We start from the raw sequence: 25,093 nt of genomic DNA, 5'->3' as shown, positions 1-25,093 counted from the left end.
AACTTTTGCTAGGTCCACTAGCAAAGAACACTGTGATGGATGCCATAATATGATGGACAGGAGGAGGAGATGGCTATGTAAGTGTTAATTCACCCTGATGCACACATATAACTATACTACAATTGGCAGTGTAGCCCTCTGGCTTATGAATGCCACAGAATGTGGGAGGTAACAGACTTTGTGCTTCAGGATAGGAGGGAACTGATGTCATATTGTAGGCTCTTGTGTTACTTTGTGTAACTACTTTGGTCTAGAAACCCCAGAAGTGTTTATTTATTTATTTTCATTTTTTAAACGTGCATTTATTTATTTATTTTTTTTACAAATAGTTGATTGTCAAATTAGTTTCCACATAACACTCAGTGCTCATCCCCACAAGTGTCCTCCTCCATGCCCATCTCCCCCCCTCCCCGCCACATCCATCAGTCCTCAGTTTTTGTCAGCATTCAAGAGTCTCTCATGGTTTGCCTCTCTCCCTTTCCCCCACCATTTCCGCCCTTCTTCTCCCCCTTGTTCCTCCGTCAAGTTCCTCCTAATCCTCCTATACGTGCAAACATATGATATTTGTCCTTCTCTGCCTGACTTATTTCGCTCAGCATAACACCCTCAAGGTCCATCCATGTTGCTACACATGGCCAGATTTCATTCTTTCTCACTGCCATGTAGTATTCCATGGTATAGATAAACCACATCTTCTTGATCCATTCGTCTGTTGATGGACACTTAGGCTCTTTCCATGTTTTAGCTATTGTGGAGAGTGCTGCTATGAACATTGGGGTACATGTGCTCCTATGCCTCAGCATTTCTGTATCCCTTGGGTAAATTCCTAGCAGTGCTATTGCTGGGTCATAGGGGAGTTCTATTGTTAGTTTCCTGAGGAACCTCCACACTGTTTTCCAGAGGGGCTGTACCAGTTTACATTCCCACCAACAGTGTAGGAGGGTGCCCTAAACGTGCATTTATTTCTGAGAGAGACAGAGTGGACAGAGGGGCCAAGAGAGAGGGAGATACAGAATCGGAAGCAGGCATCAGGCTCTGAGCTGTCAGCACAGGGCCCGACTTGGGGCTTGAAGTCACCAGTGGTCAGATCATGACCTTTGCCAAAGTCAGATGCTTAAGTGACTGAGCCACCCAGGCGCTCCAACCCCAGGAGTATTTTTAAGCCTGAAGAGTCTAAGAGGTCAAGTGAAACGGGGAGTGGATAAGAAGTTCTGCTATCAAAATGAGGTCCTTCCTGTCCAAAGCAGTTGCAGAAACTCTAGGGCAGTGGTTTGCAATGGCTGCTCCATGACAAACTTCTGACTGATGTGAAGCAAAATAGGAATGGTAAGCACAGTGGAGGGAGGATCTCATGCAATGAAATGTCCTTAATTTAAAGAACGGATATTATGTTCTTCCTATTTTGTGGGCGTTAAAGAGTCATCTCTTTCATATAAAGATGCTCTGAAGATTTCCCCTTCTGTATCAAGCCTCAAAAGGTTCCAAGTTCCATAATGCTTATTTCTCTGAAATCTTATCTACTCCCATGACTTTAATACCATCGATATGCTGACAACTCCTAAATGTGTATCTAGCAGCAAAATATGCCTCCGAATTTCTGATTCGTATATCTGCTTGCTTTGGATATCTCACAGGCACCTGAAATTTAAGAAGCCCCAAAAGGGACCCTTGACTGTTCCGTTCTGCTTCCATGTGTTCCTCTCTCGCTCCTTCTATCTCAGTAATGGTACAGGAAATGGCAGGTTGTGCAAGCCACGAATATTCAGTCATCCTCGATACCCCTCTCTTTCTTCCCTCATCTGTCATCTATCAGTGAGTCTTGGCAATTCCTGTTACAAAATATTCTTCAAACCCAACAACTCACCATCGCATGGCTGTCACACTAATCACATCTACGGCACCAACATTCTGTTCCACCTGATCTCACTCTTTCCATTCTTCCTTCCCTGCAATCCATTGTCCAGTAGCATCCAGAGCACTCTCATAAAAGCACAAATCCTGCTTAAAATTCTTTAATAATTACTTTCCATTACTCTTAGCATAGAATTAAAAATCCTTATTGTGGTCTACAAGGCCCTGTATAGTTTTAGATCTGCTGAATCCAAGCACACGTTTATTTTATTTTATTTTTTTTACTATAACAAAAGTTTACTTAACAAAAAAGTTCAACATGAAAATGCATATGGTCTGATTTTTATATTGTAGTAAAATAGGTGCTATGGAGAGGGGATATTTGGAAGCAGCTGGTTTCTTTTGAACACGCTCATTGTTTATGCTCATTGCAACATCATGACACTATTTCCTCATATTGCCACCATTCCCATATTGTGCTGTTGCCCACAGTTGCCATCTCCACAGTCATCTATCACAAGATTCAAAGAAGAATTAAACCCCTGCAATATTCGTTGGGCATGTCTACCACCATCCAATTTCAATGATAATTTCTTGTCCATAATTGTTTTTAACTCAAGAGGGTAGGCTTTGCTCATGGTGTCCACTCAGCAAGCTCAAAGATGCCCCCAAATGTCCCACCACAATTTTAAAGTTTATTTTTTTTGAGAGAGACAGAGACAGTGTGAATGGGGGAGGGGCAGAGAGAAAGGGAGAGAGAGAGAGAGAGACAGAGAGAGACAGAGAGAGAATTCCAAGCAGGCTCCACATTGCCAGTGCAGAGCCCCACACAGGGCTCAAACCCACAAAACCATGACCTCATGATCTGAGCTGAAACCAAGAGTCAGATGCTCAACTGACTGAACTACCCAGGAGACTCTCTCTCAGCACATTTTAAAGAAGGGTTCTATGACCTTTTCTCTCTGTATAAAATGTGTTACATCCTCTAAGACAACCATTTTATTTATTTCCATCATAGTCCCTATCTCAAAGTGAATTTTATAACTATTAGTATTATCATAATAAATATTATAATTTATTAATAACTGTCTTTTCTTACCAAGACTATAAAATATTTGAGGGTATAGATTACATCTAGCTTTGTTTTTCATTGCATTTCCAGGGCATACTTCAGTAACAGCAGATGGTATGTGCTCGACAGATATTCACAAATTAACAAATGAATGAAAAGGGAAAAAATTACACATCTTTAATTGGTAAGATAAAAAGGTGACTATCCTTAGTAGGACTCCAATGGAGAATTTCTTTCCTGGTCTCCGAAAACCAAAGTCTGAGGACTACTCCTCTGTGGTTGAAAAAGATCCCTCATCTGGGACCTCTGGATATTGTAAAGGCCATGCAAATGGCCTTTGAAAACTTATGGGAGGTGTTATTAGGGGCCGGGTGGATTGGTTCTCTGCTCTGTGGCAAACAGCAGTTTCTTTGGTCTAATTGTAGTTCTAGAGCTCTGTAACTCTGGGCATGGGCTCTGGAACTCTTGAGTAAATGCCAAAGGAGAAAAAGAGTAGAGAATCATGGTACCCATCTCAAATTTAAGCTTTGCGATTTAGAAGAACTTATTTGCATATTTTATCTGTTGTGCTGATAGTCTAAAGAAAGAAAAAAATTATTTATGGTAAAACCTGTCCAAACACTCATTGGCTATACATAATATGTGGACTATAAATTAGGAAAACGAGATTCTAAGCCAGCCAATCAGATTTACATTCCCAGTAGCAGCTTGTGGTATAGCACTTGGATTGTTCTGTCAAATAATTTATTGAGATCCAGATGCTCCAGTTCCTGATCTTCCCTGAATAAGTGGTTGTCAGGTACTCCTGTCCAAAAAACCAGGCAGTTGGTATTTAACTATAGGCTCCCACACTTGTCAAATGATCTCCAAAGAATATGAAATTGCTTGTCATCTTTGTCAAAATTACATACAAATGGGATATTTGCTGTGTTGTAATTAAAAACTCAATTAAAAGAAATTCTGAAATCATTATCAACTTTCTTAGGCATGAGTTGTTCTACCAAAAAGCAAGCTGCTTATAGCTTAGGCTTTTACCAGCATTCAGAAGATGGCTGAATCCCAAAACAGGCCCGAGGAAAGGATGAGGTCTGGACCAAGGTAGAGGCACCTTAAAGAACGAGAGCAAGGTTCAGACAGCGACATTACCTGTTAGGTGGCGAGTTCCTTAATTCTGCCACTTGTGTGTATAACTGTAATTCTATAATTAGACACTATCATTTCATTAACGCTGAGGACCACTGTCCCTAATGAGTCTCTTCAAAATGAACAAACAGGAGGTAGCTTATGATTATGGATCTCACTTTTCCTCGGCTTATCTACTAGAGGAATAGTATTGGAAAAAATTAATTGCATTACAGTGGGTGCCATTGAACGTAAGCACAGTTGGTTCTCAGGGAAATGATTACCCTAAGTGGCCGATCATTAATGACTCCAGACATAGGCATCAGTGATGAGAGAGAAGCAAGCACGTGTGTATATCTGAAAAGGAAACTTATCATTTTATAGCCATACAGCTGAGGCCGGGTGAGAAAGCAGTCTCAGCCTCTGCCTGAGGTCAGTTAAGCCAGGCAGTTTCTTAAATCAGAGCAATGAATTATTAATAGTAATAACTCAACAGCAGCCTCCATTTATTGAGAACTTACTATGTACTAGAAAGAAGGCTCAGCCCTTTAAATTCATGATCACACTTAATCCTCACAACAACCCTCTGAGATAATGTCCCACAGTTTGTAAGTGGTAATCAGGAACCAAGTCAGTCTGACTCTAAAATCAGTACCCCTCATCATAAAGTCGTACATTCTAGATCCAGACTCAGTAGACACCCGAGCCCGGGGGATATTTTATTACCAGTCTGGGCATAGCTGGTAGATCTGGGATTAAGGCAGCTGGGCATGATGCTGAGCCCAAGAGCGTTGTGGCATTTTTTTCCCTTCTATTCATTTGGAGATTGCTTGGGCATAATGAAAAACACTATTGTTTTTAAGGAGAAAATGGCTTCGTCTTTGCTTCTGTGGTTGTAACACTGACCAGCAAACAGCAGAAAACTTGATTTTTAAAAAGCAGCACTGCTTCAAATTTTCCTAACTCTCTACTAAGACAGAAAGGGGTAAACAGTACTCCTAGTCTGTAGGTTAAGTCTTCTAATAAATGGAGGTGATGTATACTGGATTATGCTGTATCAGAAGCCGCAGCACTTTTTGTACGGAGCTCCAGGCGTTCCCCTGCCAGGAAGGACACTGGGGATGACTCAGAAAATCTTCACTGTCCTAATTGTTATTCCAGCTATATGATTTCCATACCACGTGCTTCCCTTTTTGAAAACGTGAAGACTTAAGTGTGACAAGAGCAGACTATGCATATTGATGAAGTGTGGGAAGAAAGGTTGAATAGAGGGATGAGGTCTAATAAGGCAAGGCCCCTGACAGCCAGAATATCCATCTAAAGGGCAAATGCTTCTGAGAAGGTTGGCCCAGCTAGCTGGGTGTCAGATATTTATATCTTGGAATGAAATAGTTTATCATTTATTTGAATGAGGACAATCAATGGGTATTGCAAGGGGGAAGACCGTGTGTTTGGGGTAGCCAGCACTGCTGGAGGAAAGCCTATGCATGGAGATCGAGAGGAGCAGCATGAGAACCAAAGGTAGAGAGGCAATGTTTTAATGGCTGGTGAGAGAGCAACACTGAAATGATTATAAGGGACTTCTGAAGGGTATTTTGTCTGCTAAGGCACTGTATGTGGTCCTTAGGGGAATGAGAAAGTAAATGCTATAACCTTTGTCCTAAAGCCTTGAAGCATGACCGACCTCCCCTTCTCCCCCGCAATCACCCTCTCTCTTCCTTCTAGTTGCCCTTCTGGTCTCAGAGGCTTGAGAGCTTAAGTCCTTCCTGCTTAAGACTTACTTTTCCTATGGAGCCCTCTCGGCCCAGGCCACCTCTCCCACTTCCCTTGGGAACATACTCATCATTTTTTTTTTTTTTTCCTGTTTTAGCATGTAGGCTTAACTTTCCCCACTATGAGTTCATTCTCTTCAACCTCCAACCTCACTTCAATGACTCCACTCTTAACATAACCTGCTCCTGATTCGGAATTTTCTCTAGCTGCCATCCTATCCCTCTACTTCCTCCCATCCAAAATTCTCTGCAAAGAAAGACTGCGCTCACTTGCCCCAGATTCACTCCTCAACTGACTGCAGTTAGGTTTCTGCTGCCATCTTGTAGCGAGACTGCTCGGATAAGGTCACCTAAAGTCATGGCTTTCTAAATTTATAGGATTTGTTTTAAGTCCTTATACTAGATTTCATTGCTTTGTTTTAACTTTAGATCTTATCACTCTCCTGAACCTCTACTCTCCTGGCCTCTGTGACATGGCACTGCCCTGGGTCCCTCATACCCCATTCCACTACTTCCTTCTGGTATCTTTCTTGGTTTTCTCATTGGCCCAACAATTCAATGCTGGCATTCTTTGGCTTCTGTCTTTACCATGTTTCTCTGAGGGTTTTTAAAAAATACTTTTTAAATGCTTATTTATTTTTGACAACGAGAGAGACAGAGTGAGCGGCGCAGGGGCAGAGAGAGAGGGAGACACAGAATCCGAAGCAGGCTCCAGGCTCTGGGCTGTCAGCACAGAGCCCGATGCAGGGCTCAAACCCACGAATCATGAGATCGTGACCTGAGCCGAAATCGGACGCTTAACCGACTGCGCCACCCAGGCGCCCCCTCTGAGGGTTTTAACTACTACTTTTATGCTTACGACTTACAAATCTGAATTTCCTACCCAGATCTGTTGCTCACAAGTCAAGCCCATATATCCAATTGCCTCTTGGACACCTTCAATCAAATGTCTTATAGAAATCTTGAGATAAACATGGCCAAAAGAAATGAACAGGTATCGTATCCCCTCTACCTGATTCTCCTTCAGTATTCCGTATATAAATTGTACCACAAATCATCAAATCAGTCAAATTATAAATTTGAGGGTCATCCTCACCAGTGCTCACAAAACTAATCACCACACAATGCCATTCTTTACCTTTTTTGAGATTTGCTTTCTCTGTATTCTCTCCGCTTAAGTTCCTGCTCTCACAGGCTTTTGCCTGGACTGCATCAATATCCTCCACACACTCTCCCTGACCCTCGAATGAGCCTCTGTACTCCCACTGAGTGCCTATGTTATACCTTGGCCTCACTGGGTTTCCATCACTAACAGGGTAAAACCTGAACCTTTAACCTAATATACAGGCCTTCTATGTTCTGGCCTCTCGAGATTCACCTTTTGCTATTTTCTGCTTGATATTTTAAGCTGTAGTCATACCGATCCTTTTACTGACTGGGAATATACTGTGCTATTTTTCAGTTCAAGGCTACGGTCACTCCATCTTTACCTGGGACTCCCTTCTTCTCTCCTTAACTTTCTCTGACATCCCTGACTCTAAACACTTAGTCAGGGATCTCATTCTGTGTTCCCAAGCATCTGGCATGTTTCTATCATTGCACTTACAATACATTTGACATTCTGTTTCCCCGATATAATCATACATCTTTGAAAGTAAAGATCAGTATTATTATTTCTCCGAATCCCCAAGGCCTAAAGTAGCTCCTGATACATCATAGGCATTGTTTTGACTTTTACTGAATACAATAATAACAGAAACAAATATGTGTATAGGACTTAAGATTTTTCAGATTGCCCTCCCACACATCTCTTTTAATTTTCATGGCAATCCTTTCTGGCTATTCAAAATGTATATCTTAAAAAACTTTTTTTAATGTTTATTTATTTTTGAGAGAGAAAGAGAGAGAGAGAGAACAATCTGGGGAGGGGCAGAGATAGAGAGAGACAGAGGATACAAAGCAGGCTCTGAGCTGTCAGTGCAGAGTTTGGCGTGGGGCTTGAACCCACAAACCGTGAGATCATGACCTGAGCTGAAGTCAGACGCTTAACTAACTGAGCCACCCAGCAGCCTGGGTTTTATTTCAGTTTACAGCATATGAAAATAAATGGCAGTTTTAGCTGAGAACTACCTAAGAAACACAATACAGAAAGGCATGATTAGAACACAGCTCATCTTTATTTTAATACAAATCTTAGGTACCCTCACAAATTAAGTTTATGCATCCAGAAATATCCAAAACCATCAGTACCACCACCACGACCACAAACAACAAAAAACATAAACAAAACCAAAAACACAAAGTGTTTTTTAAAATTCCCCATTCACTATATAAGTCATAGCTTATTCCAGGGTTTCTCAGTTCTAAAACCAATGATTCATAGTTATTTTCTATGCTGTTATTGTTAGTGGGTCATTTTACATATCTTTTTTTTTTAATATTTTTATTTATTTCTAGGAGAGAGAGAGAGACAGCGTGAGCAGGGGAGGGTCAGAGAGAGAGGGAGACACAGACTCTGAAACAAGCTCCAGGCTCTGAGCTGGCAGTCAGCACAGAGCCCGACGTGGGGCTCGAACCCACAAACCGCGAGATCATGACCTAAGCGAAAGTCGGACGCTTAACCGACTAAGCCACCCAGGCGCCCCTCATTTTACATATCTATTTCTCCAACTTTTTGAGTAGAAGTTTTAATCTTCCCCTGGTTAAAGATTTCCAGTTCATTTGAAGTTCCCAGTTCCCATTTTGTATTTTTACCTGATTTTTTTCTTTAACATTTAGATGACAGACGAATTCATATATTGGATTTTGTATGTAAAAGCATCAAACTGAAATGCTGTTTAAGATTTCTATTGTCCAGTAACACAGTAGAATAAAATAGTGATTAAATGCTATTTTTGCACATGAAGCAAATATAGTTAAGTTATAAAACCTATAGCCCATCACCAATACTATTTAATGTTTTTTTTTTCTTTTAGACAAATAGCTTTACCTCTTGATCTAGAGAAAAAGAAGCCTTGTAGCAAAAAAACAAGCTCATGCATTAAATGCTGCTCAAAATTTTAATAATGGTGTGTCCAATATTTGAATTCACTTCCCTAAGAAAGCAAATTAGATTATTTAGTTACTTCTTCCCTACTAAGGGGAAAAAATAACATCTGCATAAGATATTAACACATTCATATTCTGTTTCCATTTCCAAGTGATTGCTCTACAGAAAAGCAGTTGTTTTTTGATAGACAGCAAACACAAAGCTCAGGATTCTTGTCCTAACATCTTTATTGGCTGTTACATGATCACGAAGGATAATACTCCTTTGCTTCATTTTACAGAAGCCATGAAAATTAGAACTTGGCCATTACCAAAAAGACAACAGTTTGGGCCTAAAAGAAATCAGATGGTTGTCTGGTGATTATTGTCCTATAAAAGAAAACTATTAATTTCACAATGATACTAGAATTTCTGGGGCTTCGTTTGCACATAAGCATGAAGGCCAGATTTCCAAATGCCAGACATGACATTGTAACAAAGGCTAGTAGATTATCCTAAATTTATAAAAATAATATTAAAGATTTATAGAGCATTTATTTTGTGTTATTTTTCTTTTTTATGTTTATTTATTTCTGAGAGAGAGACAGAGAGAGAGAGAGAGAGAGAGGAGAGAAGAGCAGGGGCAGAGACAGAGGCAGACACAGAATCCAAAAGAGGTTCCAGGCTCTGAGCTGTCAGCACAGAGCTCAACATGGGGCTCAAACCCACAAAGTATGAAGTCATGGCCTGAGCTGAAGTCGGACACTTGACCGACTGAGTCCCCAGGTGTTCCGTGTGTTAGATTGTTTTCTAGGCACTTTACAGGTGGTAAGAATTTTGTCCTCCCAAGCATTCTGAGGGCCTAAGATCAGAACCCATAGGATTGCTCTCTCATTTCTGCCCCTCCCACGCTCTATTGCCTTGAGTATGACTATTCTGCATTCCTTGCAGGTGATTTCATATTGAAGACTGTCTTACTTGAAAAATTGTTAACGAAGTCACAGAAGCTTAGCAAGTTAGAGTGAACAAGGATCCGTGAAATCATTCAGTTTAACCAGGATCTAGAGAAGTTCTCTGACGTGCCAGGTGTCATATACTTAGTTGGTGGCCGATTAGAAACTAGAATGTACTACCTTGACCACTGTATATCCCATGATTCCCCATTGCTTTGCCTCATGTGAAAGATAAGATACCCATTTGCTTCAAACAGATCCCCTGATCCCCTGCAACATGCCAGGCACCAGTTTAGACCCTGGAGATATGGATAGGAAGAGAAAATCCCCTCATGGAGTCATGCTATTCAATTCATTAAATAAACAAGGATTTATTGAGCACCAATTATGCATCAAGTTCCAAAGAAGATCTGCAGAGGTAGGGATGGGTGGGGTGGGGAAGAGACGGGTAGAGTAGGGAAGCGAAGAGTACATGAGGTGGTCCCTGATCTTTAAGGAGTTATACAAAAGACAAAAGGAAAGCAAAAAACACTCATAGGAAAATTAAAAAAAAAAATAGCATGTAATTAAGCTGTAAGGTAAATGAATACCAAGGGATTTCAGAGAAGGGAGATCCAGAGAGTGAGGCGACCCGTTGTGTGTATCATGGAGAAAGTGGAGAGGTTGCCTACCATGGAGTGTGCAACAGCCAGAGTTAGACATGCACAGACTTCAAAAAGATAGTGAATAAAGTAAGAAACGGATAAAATGTAATGTATATCATTTGTGTAAATCAAAATACAAACAATAATAATTATTTGGCAAAGACGTATGCAATCAAAAATGCACATAAAATACAACAGAATGCCTGTGTAGAGGGGGAAGGGGAAGAGGAATAAACATAATACAGTAATTAATTGATTGATTTAAAAATAAGATCAGGGCCCTCACAGGCCGATGATAAAAATGTGTCATGGCCTGATTATGTCAACTCTGTTGTCAAGTCCAAGCAGAAAACTCGATATGGCCTGGATTAGATGGAGTGGAGCTTTGTAGTATGTATAGACCATATTCACGCTGAGAGAGCAATGGAAAGGTTCTATGGGTGAAGGGACAGTATGAGAGGTGAAAGACCATTATGCCAGGAGAGGAACGTGCATGTGGGGAAAGTAGAGGAACCGCAGGTAAATACAGGCTTCTGTCTCTTATGGGAACCCTCTGAAGTCAGGCAGAGGCCTGGAGCTGATGTGGTAGAAGATAGGCACTGAGGGTGTTGCCTGAGTAGGTGACTGATCCAAAGAAAGAAGACATTAAGGAAGGAGAGCCCCAGCGTCCGTCCTCGGGATGAAGGACACAAGCGGTGAAGCATATCGGAATTCAAGCTGTGTATGGGTGAGGGTCTGAATGAGTGGTGTCCATGGGAAAGAAAGGGAGACGAACAAGGGACACCTATGCTGTAAGAAGATCACAAAGTGCGACAGGGATCGGTTTGGTTCTTTGTGTAAGACATTTGTGAAAGTTCGCTTCAGTGAAGCCATGGTTCCTGGAAACAGTTAAGTGGGTCACTTGCTTAGCTTTCCTTAGTGGTAGATTAATTAGCCAGCTGTAACTCCCGGATCTCTATTTTTAAATAACGACTTGCATAAATCTCCAAAGACAAGAACTCGCCACTAGTATACAGCATATTCCGGCAGCTGCAAGTTATTATGCCCAGTGGAAATTAAATATCTTTTAGGGAAATCATGCAAGATCTCATGACAAATATGAAATTAACCCCTGCCACCTCTCTGCCCAACTCATTTCTTCGCTCGCCTGCCATCCTAATAAGCAGAGTCTCTGGGGCCCTGAAATGACAGCAGACTTGGCAATATTTTAAAAAGGCATTATACATCTATGAGCATTAGTATAACATAGAGCCTTTGTCCCTGACTGAGCTAGAAGCTCTGGAAATCAAACATCAGTAAACACATACAATAGTCCCCTCCTAAAAAACTGCTAACCCATGGTCAGGCCAAGATGCTTATAACTCCAGGGATGTAAACAAACAAATAAGCCATTTTATTTGATCATTTTAGGCATTTGTTTTCTTTGCTTAGCACCCTCAAATTCCCATTTCTCTTTCCCTCTGACAGAATGCATTGTCATTCTGGTTCTTTCTTCCTTCTTTCTTTCTTTTTTTAAGCTCCAGATTTCAGATAACATGTGACTTTTTACTTTCCCTTCTCATTGCCTATTTTTTACATTAGGTTTGGCTTCCTGTAGTTTGTGAAGACACGAGACATCGTGTCCTCCATCAGAGGGAAACAGGAAAAAGAGCAAGAAGAGCAGGAGCTGGCTATGAGTAACTCTAATAAAGCTGCATACAGTTAGGAAGGGTCCTGAGGTCTGGAGCAGCTTTGGGTATTTAAATGCATTTGTAGGGGCACCTGGGTGGCTCAGTCAGTTGAGCGTCCAACTGTTGACTTCAGCTCAGGTCATGAGCTTGTGGTTCTTGAATTCGAGCCCTGCGTTTGGCTCAATTGGGGTTCATCTCTCTCTGCCCCTCCCCAACTTGTGCTCTCTTTCTCTCTCTCTTTCTCTGCCCCTCCCCTGCTCCTGCTTGCTCTCTCAAAATAAATAAACTTAAAAAAAAACAATAAAGAACAAATATATTTGTATACGTGTGTTTAATAAAATGACATACAATAAAATAGCCACAATCACCAAGTGAAGGACTTGATTTGTTCAGGCTATTTTCAATAAAGGGCAGAAGCCACACCCGACTTTAGCAGGAAACCTGTTCCCTGGGTGGAGGAAAATGGAATCTTAACCTTCCCCAGTTATGATAGAGACTCCATAAGAAATCTTTGATTTCCCACTCTAGTAACACCAATCTAGGATCCAGGAGAGAAAAAGAAGAAATGAATGCCTCTGTAGAGACACTATAAATTTGGGTCAGATGCAAAGCAGAAGAAATCAGTAAGGACCTGAGAGGAAAACGGGAGGGGATGGTTATCACAGCCCTCCTGCACGAGGAAGCCTCCCACCCAGGCCCATTTCTGTGGAGATCTGCTGCTCCTTCTTCAGTTCCCATCTTGATCCCCAGGCCTTCCCTCAACTGTCCACAGGCTCTGGGACATCTCTACCTCTCACAGGGGCTGCCAGGCAGCACTGCTTTCCTCTTTTATCTGAGTCCAGAGATGGCTGCAGCCTGGGCCTTGACCTTGACCCTGTGACCTCCTATGTCAAGAAGTTAACACGGTTTCTGCCTCTAGCTAATGGTTTCCAACATCACAAAATGGGAGTCTCTCTTATCAATTACGTGAACTTTAGTCTTTGGCATAAAGGTCATTATTGTGTTATGCACCTGGAATCACATTGTAATGAGGCACATCACATTCTCTTACAGTCAATGAGGGGGAAAAGAAGCACACAAAATGGAAATTACTCCTAAAATGACCTTGCTAGATTTTTACATCTGGCTAGCAGAGCCTGTTTCTATACCTCAAGAAACTGACATGGCAGCTTTGTCATACAATCGGGCAGTGCAGTCCCATGCTAGCAAACATACTATTATGGAACATATGGCATAAGCCCATTAGTAATATGTGCATTTGATGAATTCCCAGTGCAGTGAACCCATGATGTTTACTGATTCACTGCCACCCTGCCCCAGGCTGCTTCCAAACATGTCAGAAAAATAAAATGTCATCCATATTTGCATTCAGAAGTTATTCCGTACTTATACATGCTAATAAAAACAAAAGCTTGCTTTTTAAGGAAGGGGCAAGATCCATAATCAATTTTCTGAGAGGCCCAAGTGTTGGACATGTACTGCATACATTACATTCACTGAAATAGCAGCTTGGAAAACACAGGTAGGCTGGCTTCTCACCCCTTGCTGGGCCAGCGGTAGCTGAGAGCAGACGGGTACCTAGGAGAGCCAGGGGTACCTGCAGATTGCTCATGTCCTCTACCTAAACAGCTTGCCTTAGGTTGTTTGTTAGTGACTGAACAAGTATTTGATGAACCAGTGAATGAATTACCTGTGTGGATAGCCATGATCTGACGGTACCCTGAAATTTCTCTGTCCCTTTCATTAATAACCAGCTTCCTCTCCAAGCTCCTTGGCCTTCCTGTCTTTACTGGAATATAGCATTTGGAGTCATTCAATAGGGCATGAAGTTCTGGCTTTGAAAACCACTGGTATTGTGATTTTCATGAGCAAGACACTTAACCTCTCTGAACCTCAATTCCCTTATCCATAAAATGGGTGGATTATAATTGTCTTACAAGAATTCTTTAAATTAAAAAGACAAACCAATTCAAACTATTTTAAGAGAACACAACGAATAAGGTTTTTTTAGCTTATATGACTGAGAAGAATATTGGGTTATCCGACCAAATCAAAGGATGAGGATCTGGGCCTCAAATGCTAGAATCGAGACTTGAAACCACCGGAACAGCTCTTCGTCCTCCATCTTACAGCTCAGCCCTGCTCTGCTTGGATTCATTCTCTCCTATTGCAGTCGTATCTTCTTCACCTGAATGAACCTGGCCACTTTTAACCCTAATTTCAAATTCATCTAGAATCATGAACCAGAAGCAAAGCTGTTTTTTTTGTTTTGTTTTGTTTTTTGTTTTGTTTTTGTCAAGTTCAAATCAAATCTTTCTCCGGTACACCAGGGGAGGTCTCAGATTGGCCATGGAGGTTCACATGCTTCCCTCAGGCCGAGAAGTCTGTGACTGACCCAGCACGGGGTCATGCCCATTTTGTACCTGGGGTCAAAGGTGGTGGCTAGAGTGAATTACCAAAAGGGGGTTCAAATACTGCTGAAAAAATAAGGCAAAATTAAAAGCTATCACTCTGCTATGTTAACTCACCAAGTTGTGAGGATCCAGGCAAATAGCAACTGCTAAACAACTATCGGTTAATATTATAAGTAAATGACCTGGTAAGCTGCCACATGTCATATGAGTCCTGGGGAAATAACCACCAATTCTATTTATTATTTCTCTATCCAAGGGTGGAAATTGCTTTGAGTCAGTATTAATGACAATTACAATGATCATGGCCAACATTTAAGAGGCAATTGATGGGGCACCTGGGTTGCTCAGTTGGTTAAGTGTCTGACTTTGGCTCAGGTCATGATCTCACTGCCTGTGAGTTCAAGCCCTGTGTTGGGTTCTGTGCGGACAGCTCAGAGACACTTTGAATTCTGTCTCTCTGAATTCCTCTCTCGTCTCCTCCCCTACTACGCTCTGTCTCTCAAAAATAAATAAACATTAAAAAATTAAGAAAAAGAGGGGCACCTGGGTGGCTCAGTAGTTTGAGTGTCCAATTTTGGCTCAGGTCATGATCTCATGGTTCATGGGTTTGAGCCCCACATTGGGCTCTGTGCTGAGAGCTAGCTCAGAGCCTGGAGTCTGTCTTCGGATTCTGTCTCTCCCTGCCTTTCTGTCCCTTCCATGTTCGTACTTTCTCTTTTTCTCTCAAAAAATAAATAAAAGCATTAAAAATTAAAAAAAAAAAAGAAAAAAGCAAATGCTGCATGTTTGGAACAGCTTTTCTGAGCACCTTATATCTATGAAGTAAGAAATAGGTACTATTATTGTTTCAGTTTTTACATAAATAAACTAATGCAAAGAGAGGAAAAGCAGCTTCCTAAAGTCAGTTAGCTAGCAGTGGAATGAAGTTTTGGATCCACGGAGTCTGGGCCAGAGTTCACACTCCCAAACACACTAGGTCTCAATAACTCCCGTGCTAGAAGCATGAGGTGTAGGTTGAAAGGCAACCAACATTTTGCATTATATTGTGTGTTTCTCCCCTGATGCACTGAAAACTTGGTAATTGTATCTGTCTTACTCACAGTTGCACAAGTATGCCACACTTAAGGTATACGTGACTGGTATGAGAAAAGTAGAGATAATTAGAATTGGGCTAGACTTCTATTTGAATGCCTGAAGATTATTTAAATAAAAGTGCTTTTGAAAATGAATATGCACATCCAGTTTTCTAAAATTCAGAAAAGATGTATAATATTCAGGTGCCTAATAACTTGGCTTCTAGTTAATCATGCTTGACACTTATATAGCACTTCACCTTTTAAAATCACTTTAGAATATGTTAGTTCATTAAGCCCTACAAGATCCAAGTGAGACAGGGAAGGTTTCTGCATCTGCCTTTGATCTCCCTACCTTCTGCTATCTAAGTACTTGGTGGACTAGGGAAGGAAGAAAGGAATTGTATAAACCAAGCAAGGAGTACACACAGCCAAGAATGACAGAAACTTGTGGGCAGTGAACAGTAAAAGGAACATCCTCTGACTTTGTAGAGGTTTGCCCTTGAGACATGAACTCACAACATACAAAAGTCCATATAATAATTACTCACTTGTCATTGATTAAAATCTAAGAAAACAGCAATCAATCTGCATCTTCAACTTCAAATGCCTGTACACCAATCATTTGACCTCATCCATGGTCATTTTCTTTGATTAAGACGTGCCTTTAATTGTAAATTTTCATGACCTTTTTATACTTGTATTCCAAGTTCGGTTGTCCATTCTAATTTCTGTTTTTCTCAAAAAGGATCTGCCTAATGTCAACATCTAGTATGACTTGGGCCCTAGTCAGCATAGATTCCTTCATGGTCTTTTGTCATTCGGTTAACAGCTGGTTCTGGGTTTGGATGTGATGCTGAGCTAATCCCAACAGTCATGTGAACATTTCACTAATCCACTGGGACTACACATGCTTCCCCTCAGGCATGGATGCTGGTCAGCACTGACAGTTCATAAAAGTAGAGACAGAAAGGTACTTGAACAAGGTAACAGGCCTACAAACACCACCCCAGGATGATTTGGAGCCACTAAAAATATTTTCAAAATTAGTGAGAAGTCATCTGTATTAAAACAATGGCACAAAAAAACAGACCCACCCAATCCCAGTCCCCATATAGTACCTATTTCAAATTAGTAAAGAATCATCTTATTTCTGGCATCAGTTCATCAGTTCATCCTACTTTCTCATGGCAGTGAGGATTAAAGGGAAGGCTCTGTTGGATTATAATTTGAGCTCACATTCTAGGATCAGGACTACCTGGGTTCCAATGGATTGAACTAATTACTAACTATGTGCCCTCAGACAATTTGCTTAATCTCTCTGAGGATCAGTTTCCATAAGATAGCACCGGAATCTACTTTACAGAATCGTTACAGGATTAAATACAATAATCATTCACAGATTTAGCACAGTCCCAGGGATAAAGTGAATGCTCAGAAATAAATATTATTAACTGCCTCCAGGTTTCTTGAATATTCTCACATTCAATTTTGAGGTATGATATTGAGGCTTCTTTAAAATGGTAAACTCAAGAATTTTAGGTGTTGATTGTCTGTGGAAGAGGAATACGTTGTGGTCTGTGTTAAAACATAATGACCTTTATCTGCCCAGGCTGGAAACAGAAACATTCCAAATCACCCAAAAGGTCAGATATTTTCCAACAGTTAGTAGACTAATATGCAATGTTGACCTTGGGCAAAGTCAGGGAATAGAGATAGAGGAACTGTCTCTGATGAACCTGTGTTTTTTTATGCTTGTACCCTCTTCCCTCTTCTTGAGATGTTACACTCACCTTATTCTATTTGGGGGAAATAGAGGCCCTCCCACATGCTTTGAAAGTCTCAATAAATCAAGACCACTTTATCTACTCGTGAGTGCTCCTCTGGCAGCTGAAGACTTCCAAGGTTACTGATAGTACCTTCTGTCCATTTCCTATAACCATATCATTAGCCTGGAAGATTTTTCAGCTCCTTTCCCTGCCTTCGAACAGCTACAAAAATAATCCATGATAAAGGGACTTGGCAGTGTCTCTGATTACCTATTAGCATGGGATATGGCAAGGATGTGGGAGGTTAGGGGGATGTGTTATCAAGTTCATGGGTTAATTTGCATTGGTACGGGGAAATCTGAACAGACCTTTTTAGAATCAATCCACTGGGGGAAAATATAGAAGGAAGCATTCAAACCACGGTGCTCAAGCAGAATGAACACTTATTTCACAGACACAATTACAACTGCCAGGGGAGAAAATTTTTCCAAAACTATTTAATCTCCGAAATGGGCAATAAGCTTGTCAGCCTCTTGGGCATTTCAACCTTGGTGCAATGGTTCATAGCAAATCTTTCCATGACCAAAATTCATCAGATTCATCAAGTGTCTCCATTCTCTCACAATAAAAGTCGGTTAAGGCTCCGAGGATGAGGCAAGCATTGTGTGTGCAATATATGCTCCTCTCTGTCACCAAAGCAAAACCTGGGGATGTGCTGGAGAAAGGAGCCTTAAAAAATGAGGATATTCATCTTGCAAGTGTTTGAGATGCTATTTCTAAGCTAATCTCCCCTACAAATCAAGAAGTCCAATTCAATTCAAGTCCAATTCAAGCTTGTCTTCCAGAATGTCTAGTAAATCCTCAAAAACATGAACTATGTACTTGTTTTGTGTCTCACTTTCTACCCATCCTCCTCCCAGCCCCGTGAGTTCATTATTGCTATGGGAAGTATTAAGGTTCAGACTAGAATCAGCAGCCAGAGAATTTACTAGACCTAGCCATTTCCCCCCATCTTGTCTATTAATGACAGCAACATCATAAACAATAAAGTTTAATTAGGAACTAAAGTGTCTATAGCAATTAAATATGAAGGAAGTATTCAAAAACACAGCAGGAAGGATCATATTTTTAAAGCATTTAAATTGCAAATGATGTTATTGACAGAACTTTTAAAAGAAATTTTGTGTTTGGGGGGAAAAGCGTTTAAAGCGAAGTGTTGACTCCATGACATTTACAGACAAATAAATATTTAGGATGGATCAATTTGTAACTCGGAGCAGATGCTTCAGGAAATGTAGAGAACTAATGGGAGCTGTCTTTATTTCTACCTCACTTAGACAATGAGGGGGAAAAAACCATCTTAAAGGATTCCAGAGTAATGACAGGACTCATTAGTGTTAAGGCCATTTCAAATTAAAGGATTTATCTTCAGTTACTGAGAGAGGAAAATTATTAATGAGCTTCAAGCTCATTGGAAATTGGAAAGGGCTATAGCCTCCTCTCTAGGTCTGAAACTACCCGAAGTTGTATCCACAGGTATTTAGATTTCTAAGACCAGATCCTATTTGTTCTAGAGTTCACTGCTTGATAAACACTACTGGAAAAGGACACTGTGTGCCCACTAATCCCCTGAGGAAAGTGGGGAAGGTTGTGAACCACAGGGACAGGGTACATGCTGGAGAAAAAGGGGACCTCTATCATTATGGAAAGACACACAAGGGAAGGGCTGAGATGAGCCTTCGCTGCTCTAAGTTTAGGCTGTTCCAAAATCAGTGGTGGCAACATCAGAACACAATGTAGGTGAAGATGAAGAAATGTTAGGCCTCTCTTTCTGAATATTCTGAAGCACTGGACGGATACTGTACCTGTCATTGGTTTTGGCATTTGCTGTTGAGCTTGGAACTTGATGGTCTTCCATATTTAACTCCATCCCACTGTCCGGAGAGCTGTCCATGTGACGCCTCTGGTAATGAAAGTTTGGTGTTTGAAGGAACTGGGCTGAATAAATTGTTTGGTTCCTTGCAAACAAGTTATATAAATAGTCATCTCATGGAAAATGAAATACTCGTGTGTAACGTCAAAGACAAAGTTAGAATATGAAGACTAAATGGGATTGGAGCTTTGTAGATGTGGCCCTGTTTCCCATACCAGTTATGAAAAAGACATTAGATTAAGGTTCTCTTGACAGAGTTGGAATACTGCCAAAATAACTGGGCATTTGTTCATTGGCTCTTGGAATGACCCATATCTGTAATTTATTTCTAAGTTAGGGAAGAAAGCAGAGGCTGTTCTTTTTGAAATGCCTTTCTGATGGCCAGGAATCATGGCAATTTTATTTTCTAGTACAATTATGTTTCTTCCTACTCTGTGTTTGAATTGCAAAGGAACAGAAGCACGGCATTCCCAGTTGAAGTTTTTAAGTTGACAGTCTGATAGTCTGATCTATTTTTATTTACTTTTAAATTTAAATTCAAAGCTAGTGTTCATAGGTGCCTTTATAACAAGCTGCAGGCCTATGGGAAATATTCCCCGGCTCCTCTGTTTATCTAAAGTTTGGCCTCCTCATTATGATCAATTAATATTTCAGAAGGTTCATTTTTTTCCTGAGGTTGGAATAGATGTCACTTTCCAGAAAGCCATTTTCATTGCTATTCATTTTCTTTTCAGTGTCTTGTTTATGACTGAAAAATGCACTGATGATTTCATAATGAGAGTATATTATGTAGAAATGGAAATATAATCTTTGAAAAGTGTGACTTTTTATGTGTTAGGTAACATTTCTCTTCAATTTCTCTTTTCATGTGATTTTTTTTCTTTTCTAAAGGGAAAGAAGTGTTAGGAGAGAACTGACATATATATCAGGAATTTAAAAAGTATATTTTTTGAACTACTGTAAAATCTAAAGGGACTAGGTGATTAAAGTTCTTCATATTTAAAGAATTCTCTTTGAGAAATCCCAGAAGCTGGAGAAAAATTGTTTTTATTATTGTTTAAGGTTTGTTTGAGGACATAGAATAGACCAGGTTCTGTGAAGAAACAAAATATTTGCCTCTAATATTACATATAATTTTAGAAATATATATATGTATTTTTAATGTTTTATTTATTTCTGAGAGAGAGAGAGAGACAGAGAGAGAGAGAGAGAGAGAGAGAGCAGGGGAGGGTCAGAAAGAGAGGGAGATACAGAATCTGAAACAGGCTCCAGGCTCTGAGCTGGCTGTCAGCACAGAGCCTGACACAGGGCTTAAATCCATGAACCGTGAGATCATGACCTAAGCCGAAGTCGGACGCTTAACCAACTGAGCCACCCATGAGCCCCTAAAAATATTTCTAAAGATATCAATGTGAAAGATACCAATAAAGCAGACCATGAACATCATGAGGTCATTTATTCACTTATTTCATAATTTACTTAAGAAGTAAATGATGAGCACCTACCCTGTGATTACACATGCTATTATGCCAAGCATGAACATGAATAATATATGTCTTTACCTTTAAAAAATTTATAATATCTTAATAGAGATGGACATAATAAGATAACTATAATATAGGGACAGAAGGTTCAAATGTTACAGGATTTCTAGTTCAAGATGGCTTACTGAAGGTACATGTAAATCTGCCTTCCCTCTCAAACTACTACTGGTACGACCTTATTACAAACCATTATAAAAGCCATGGTAAGAAAGAAAACCAGACGTCCTAACAGCAGAGCAGCATACTGATAGGAATTTGGGAAGACATAACTAAGAGAAGAACAGATTGACAGGAATTTCTGTTTCACGTAGCTAAAAGAAGTTTTTGGTAGACCAAGTCATCTGCGGAGAAGAATTATTTAAAAAAAAAAAAAGCAAAATAAACACGAAAATCCTCTCCTTAAATATACACAGCTGCAGAAATAATGAAGTCTGGAGAGGCTAAAAGCATAGAAAGGGGAAACTCTTAGAAATGTGTAATAATGATCTTCAGCTGCACTTTCTCTGGAAGCTTCTGCTGATTCTTGCTTGAGTAGACTGGGAAAATGGGTTTTCATTGGGCAGAGGGCCATTGTTGAGGATAGAGAAACCAATAGATATTTTGGAACTCAGATGAGATGGAGTTATAAAACTGGATACTTGAGGAGCTTCAAGAGAGAACTGATCCTCGCTCCCTCAAAATATGTGCCAAATTCTGACAGTGTATAAAATAGGAGGCTTAAGAACTAAGGTGCAAACTCTGGGAAGTGGAAAGTTCTGTAGTCTGAGATGACAAAGACCTGTCAGGGTAAATGGACCTAGTGAATAGCGCAAGCTCTTAATTGGATGCAATGGAAACCTTTGGACTAGAGACAAGGAAAACCAGATATAAACTGAGCTTTAGTTTAATTTAATAAAAACTTTAATCCAGCCTAAAACTGGCCCCTTTCTAAATGATTTAAGATAGCCTTTCACTCTACTTACCTAGCAGAGGAAAGAATAATCCTTTTTTGATGCAAGGTCACAATATCTGGGGTTTCTTTGATATTTATATTCAGTGTTCTTCATTTATTAAAATCGTTTTAGGCATGGCAAGAGACAGCGTCGTATGTCCAAAAAACAAGTGGAAAAAAACAGGCAACAGAAACAGATTCATAGGTGATATAGACATTAGTGTGATAAGATAAAGACTATTAAAACCACATTGATATGAACAAGGAAAGAAAAATCAAAGATGACATGTTGGGGTTTTTACTAGGTAATTAGAATCTGAGTCAGTCATGTTTACATTCTATATACATATAAATATTGCATTCTCTATCATATATATATGATTCATTATAAGGATTTATCTTTATACTACTGTGACTTGTATCTTTACACAGCTGGTTAAAAATTCATTGTATCGTGGATGTCTTCGCATTTTGTATTGGAATTTCCTGTCTAAAATGTTAAGCCTTTGTGGAGGGTGGGGGAGGAAGATATACAATTCAGGACAATGAGAATAAACTGGAATCCAAAAAATGAGCAGAAACACATGAAGATGGACTAAAACCTATGCCAGTCTTTCACCGCTTCTAATTCTGATGGCAAGTTTCATGCACAAGAAGTTCTTACCCTTCACCACAGTTCAAAATTCATCTGGCTGAGGATTCAGAGAAGCTGGAATAGGAAGAGTAGCTGAAGACCTAGCTGCTGCCTAACACCAATGAGATGAACCAACAGATCAGTAACAATGTGTGTGAGATGCAACAGCATCTGATGTTACTTCATGATCTGCCAGGTATAAATCAATATGGCTACTGCTTTAATTCTACCTTCCAAATCTCAAAAATAATGTCTTTTGTGGATCATTGAACTTAAAACATGTAAGGAAGAGCACTCTTGCAATGTAGTTTAGCCTAGCTAAATTAACATAATGGGAAGCCACCCAAAAATCTATACAAAGAATTAGATGGGTTTTCCAAAAGTAAATAAAGTCTTCTATATTAAAGTAAAATTTAAATTAATGCATATAACACCAAATTGGGCAGAGTTGTGTACAAAATTAGTGAACGTGAGGAAAACTGAAAAGATCTGAATAGAAGCACAGAGAGATACAAGAATGTGTATGGGGCAAGAATAGAGCAAAAATGAAATTGTATAACACAAATGCAATGGATACACCATAAAGAGAGTAAAGAATTGGAAAGACACAATATTTGAAGAGATAGTGGCAAAAAGCACTCCAACCTGAAGAAAAATAATTCACAAGTTGTGAATAATTCACAAGTTGAAAATGCTCAACAAACTACAAACAGAGTAAATATTGTAAAAAAATAATCAGGGGAATTGGGTGGCTCAGTTGGTTAAGTGTCCGCCTTCAGCTCAGGTCATGATCTCATGATTCATGAGTTCGAGTCCTGCATCAGGCTCTGTGCTGACAGCTCAGAGCTTGGAGCCTGCTTCAGATTCTATGTCTCCCTCTTGCTCTCTGCCCCTCCCCTACTCATGCTCTGTCTCTCTGTCTCAAAGTAAACATTAAAAAAAAAATTAAAAATCATTAAGGCACATCTAGAAAAACTGATTTTAATGGAGACAAATAAATAAATATTAAAAGCAACCAATAGGGGGAAAAAGACACAACCTTCAAAGGAAAACCAATTAGAAAATTGGTGACTTCTCAGTAGAAATAGTGTGAGCCAGAAGACAATGAAATAATACCTTACAAGTGCTCAAACCTAACATTCTACCTCTAAAAAAATGTGCCTCAAAAATAAAGGGGAGATAAAAACATTCCCCGAAAACGAATTAAGCCATTTCATTGTCAGTAAGATTGCACTAAAGGGAATATTAAAGGAAGCTCTTTAAGCAAAAGGAATATGTTAATAGAGGAAAATATAGAAAAGGAGAAAGTAAAATTTATAGTAATGCTAAAATAAATACGTGGGCAAATATAACTGAATTTAGATGGTACAAAACTATAATGGTTATGCTTGGAAATTTTAAATATATGTAGAATTAAAATGCATGACAACAATAATGCAGAGGGGTAAATAAAGTTAAAGTTTTCTAAGGTTCTATCATTATTAGGAAGAGGCTGTAATAGTTGTGATAAATATTATCATGATTTCTTTATCATTAAACATTTGTTTAAAAATGTAAAACTGCTAAGATAATAGAAAAAAAATGAATGACAAAATCATTTTATTAATCCAAGAGAAGGCAAAAAATCAAAGTCATAAAAAAAAAAACAAAAAACAAATGGGCCCAATAGTAAGAACATAAATTAAATGGTGGAAAGAAACCCAAATATATATGTACATTAACTATACATGGACAAAATAGTCCAAATAAAAATTAATTTATTCAGGTTAGGTTTTAAAGAGTTATATGTGCTTAAAACAGTGCACAATGAGGTGCCATGTACCATGTAAATATTAAACAAAGAGAACTGGTATAGCTATCCTGATATCAGCCAAAATAAGTTTAAGGAAAAAGGAATACTAGAGATAAACAAAGTGATATCATAATAAGGTGATAGTCTACCATAAGGACATAACAGTCATAAATCTGAATGCATCCAATATAAAAAAACAATTAGCAGGTTTCTGCTATAAGCCAAAGCCTCTAAAATCAGTGATTTTCCAGAAGAATCCCAACTATCCACAAATGAGAAGTAGTAATGAAGGCTGAAAGTAGTAGACTATGGTGATCGTTCAGGTAATTTTTATCAGTGTGTGTGTGTACGTGTGTCTGTTATGCCAATCCCCTGCTCTTGGAGAAGCCAATTTCAATGTTTGTTTCTAGGATTAAACTGTAAGTATAGCTTTATAAAGTGGGAATTTGGAGAAGTATCTTTAGTAACGTATGGTCTCTTGTGCCAAGACAAGAGGCTATGAAGTATCTTTAATGAGAAGGCCATCTAGTTATGGGTCTCTCTTCTCTTGTCCAGTCCCTGGAACTAAGGCTCCTGTTATTGGAGCCTGTATTTGCTGCTAGGTCAAAAGGAATTCTCATTTGTGCTAAGTAAATAGGATGTCACTATCAATACTTTTCAATCAAGGTCCTCAGATACAAATATGAGCAAACATGCATGAAAACACTAAACATTTGAGGTAAACTACAGCATGAAAAAAAAGGTCACTGACTCAAGAAACAAAAGTAATCACTAAGGAAACAGAAGTTATCAGAAGAAACAAGAAAAGAAAGTGTATACATACGCATTTTTTAAAAATCTCATAAATATTAAAAAATATATTATCTATGATAAAAGCAACTGACTTCTATGA

General features: G+C 39.4%; 1 protein-coding gene and 1 pseudogene across 2 annotated transcripts in view; both read right to left on the bottom strand.

The window, feature by feature from the left end:
* ST6GALNAC3 (ST6 N-acetylgalactosaminide alpha-2,6-sialyltransferase 3) overlaps positions 1-25,093 on the bottom strand; it is a 543,469-nt gene that overhangs the window by 87,558 nt on the left and 430,818 nt on the right. The gene's annotated exons all lie outside the window — the stretch shown is intronic.
* Positions 2,277-2,489, bottom strand: LOC144237446 (small nuclear ribonucleoprotein G pseudogene; annotated as a pseudogene).

This window comes from Crocuta crocuta, unplaced genomic scaffold, assembly GCF_008692635.1.
Source record: "Crocuta crocuta isolate KB4526 unplaced genomic scaffold, BGI_CrCroc_1.0 scaffold125, whole genome shotgun sequence".
Lineage (NCBI taxonomy): Eukaryota > Metazoa > Chordata > Mammalia > Carnivora > Hyaenidae > Crocuta > Crocuta crocuta.
The sequence above is the reverse complement of the archived record's forward strand: the minus strand, read 5'-3'. Positions and strand labels throughout refer to the sequence as shown.